This window comes from Wolffia australiana, chromosome 5, assembly GCF_029677425.1.
Source record: "Wolffia australiana isolate 7733 chromosome 5, ASM2967742v1".
NCBI lineage: Eukaryota > Viridiplantae > Streptophyta > Magnoliopsida > Alismatales > Araceae > Wolffia > Wolffia australiana.
This window is the reverse complement of record NC_135839.1, coordinates 9822334-9825345: the sequence shown is the minus strand read 5'-3', so window position 1 is coordinate 9825345 and position 3012 is coordinate 9822334. Positions and strand designations below refer to the sequence as shown.

The 3012-nt window shown below is 41.0% G+C and overlaps 1 non-coding gene across 1 annotated transcript; it reads left to right on the top strand.

The window, feature by feature from the left end:
• The first annotated feature begins 2415 nt into the window (after positions 1 to 2415).
• On the top strand, positions 2416 to 2521 carry LOC144704013 (small nucleolar RNA R71). The gene has a single exon (XR_013581705.1). It is a non-coding gene; the product is annotated as a small nucleolar RNA R71 (small nucleolar RNA).
• The last annotated feature ends 491 nt before the right edge of the window (positions 2522 to 3012 follow it).

Here is a 3012-nt window from a genome sequence, read left to right as displayed (position 1 = left end):
ATCAGAAATCCAGTTCATCAAAGTTGTACTAAACATATGGACACCCACTATCATTGATCATGTCTGGATGAAAATAAAGTTCTATTGGAATATGTGTCAACTCATAACCAGTTAGCAGATATGTTTACTAAAGTTCTTGCAAAACTTAAATTTTCGGTAATGTTTCTAGAATTGGGAGTTTACATCATCACGGGAGAGAAGCAGGATAAAGGAGGAGATTCTTGGGGTTAATCCTGTCTCTATGACAAGTGGACTTCGCAACATAATAAGGAGAGAACAGAGGATTCCCCGACGTTTGTTTTATTCTTCTTTGAACAAGTGCATATTAGTATATTTTAGATCCGGTAACTACATTTTCCACGGTTACTTGGTTAACAAATGAATGGCTATGTGTATGTGCTCTAAGTGCAACACTTGCAACGTGTGGTTGTTTATCTTCTTCTCTCATTTTCATTTGTCCCTGTTTCTGTCGTTTGTATCTGCCCTTTGTATTGCAGACGGCGCTAAATTCCTCCAAAAGGTATGTTATCACAGTTTAAATTTGCGTTTGTGGCTAGAACAGAGGGCCACAGATTCAGGGGTAGATTCTGAGGTAAAAATCGCAGAACAAGATAAAGGAGCTATAGCCCACTGTTTTGTCAAAATTTAACACTTACCTGGGCAGCCCAGTTGGCCCAGCTTGGCTTTTGTGTAAGTCCTGCCTGAACGGAACGAATCTGAATAAGGCAAGTTGTCCATGTGCAGCCAATAATGCGATCGATTGGGCAGTTTTCAAGGTAACCCATTAACAGAAAAAACCATTATTCCTGCCATTCTGGAACAGAGCTGAACGGCAGCGCAACTCATAAGCCTCTTATGTAAAACCCAACTGTAGACACTGGCCCCATGACGTCAACAATATCAGCTTGTCCGCATTTTTCCAGTTCAAGGGAATCGTCCGGTTGTGTGGTGGCTCTTCTTTTTAAACCCTGCCCTACGCCGGCGTAGTCGCATCGATCATCTGACCCACTTGCGACGTCGTTTTATGCGGACCCACATTATAGCAAGATACTTTCAAAGTACCTCCCAAATACACATTTGCATGATAACTTTGGCCACTGCGCGGCTTATATATGTACTTGCGGTACAACCGCCGACTATATAGTATTCTGGTCGTAACTTGTATGGAATACGTAACTTTAGTCCCAGTGTCGCCCGGCGGAACGTTACCACCGCTGCACCGACGAGTCGCTTATCTCCCCAAGGCGCGTATGATAATCGGTATAGAGGAACATTTAATCTGCAACTTCGCCTACTTTAATCGGAAAACAAAAAATCGGGAATCCACCTCACCAATATTCAGCAACTTCGCCTACTTGCATTATCAGTTGCTACCGTACTGCCGTCAGCAGACCAGCATCCGCTTTCATCTGCAGGGCTGGTTGACGATATGAGATTTTCCGATATCAGGCATAATATTTGCAAGACATTTTAAATATGATTTATTTCGTGTAAGATATAAAAAATACAGGAATAAACATAATAAGTCCATTAAGTATGAATATCTAAGTGAAAACTCTAAGACATAACTGAATGAGCAACTTTCTGTTTAGTTTAGTATCAAGTGACCTAATCCAGTGCAAAAGGAAATTAATTATCTATAACCCATCAAGGACAGAGAAGCTATAAATTAAATTAATTAACTATAGGTTACGTAGAAAATGCAAAATTGCTCATTCATATTTTAGGCCATTTCTCCTTCCTCATAATACTGCTTAGGCGTCTAGCTCTCAAAAATTGCCTTACTATACTGTCTCGGCGTCTAGCTCTCCAAAATTATCTTTCTATACTGTTTCGGCGTCTAGTTCTCCAAAGTTGCCTTATTACACTGTTTAGGCAACTAGCTACAGAAACTATGTGATTATATTGTTTAGGCGTCCAGCTATGTCTTACTTTCGTACCACTGAAAGCTCTCTTTAGACCAGGAACTATTCCCTATTTAATTTGCAAGGCCTTTCATCCTCAAACTCAGAGAACTCCGTTCTTGTCAAACACACTTAATTTCTCGCCCCTGCGAAGTGGCAACCTGATCTAAAACAAGTTCCGCTATTCTGACCTTGCCATAGTGAGATCATTTTTTCATTCATCTTTTCCATGGCTTTTCCCATCATTACACCTATCTGGTTTTCAATTCTATCCATAGTAATCTGGGGTTCAACCCCTCTAACATCCAACAGTCCACCTTTCCGAGGGGTAACCCTAACATGATCGGAGGCATCTTGGTGATAGGCTAAATTATCGGACATTTTTTGTAGTAGTGCCATAGCTTCGTCTTCATACATGTCAGCTAATGCTCCTCGACTCGAGATATCAACTCTGACTTTCTCCACATCATTTAAGCCTTCATAGAAAATTTTCACTAACTCCCATTTTTGAATGCCATGGTGAGGGCACTTCCTAATGAGCCCCATCAATCTCTCCCATGCTTCGCTAAATGTATCATTTCCCTGCTGAAAACTTCTAATTTCTCTTCTGAAAGAATTTGTCCTAGCCACTGTATAATATCTTTTTAAGAAGCTCTTCTCCATATCATTCCATGATTCAAAATTTGTTCCCAATGTTCTAAACCAATCCTTGGCTCTATCCTTAAGGGCATGAGGGAATAGTTTCATTCTCACAACTTCCTTGGAAATTCTGGGGTAAGTGCAACTATCACATGCTTCGTAAAATTTTTCTAAGAAGTCATAGGGCTCTTCGTTTGCCTTCCCCAAAAAGGACGGTAATAGCTGAAATTGGTGTGGATCGATTCTAAACATCACATCTTCTCCAATCGGGGCAGATATCTTGGTTAAGATGGGGGTTTCTGCTGGTGTGGAATACTCTCTAATCCTCCTCCGTCCATCGTTAACTACCTCAGGGTTTCCTGTTCCATTACCTATTGGGTCCATTGGTACGGGTCTAATCAATATCTCCTCTACAAATGTGGGTTCGGTGAAAGACGATTCGGGTGTGGTGGAATCTACTACAGGGGGA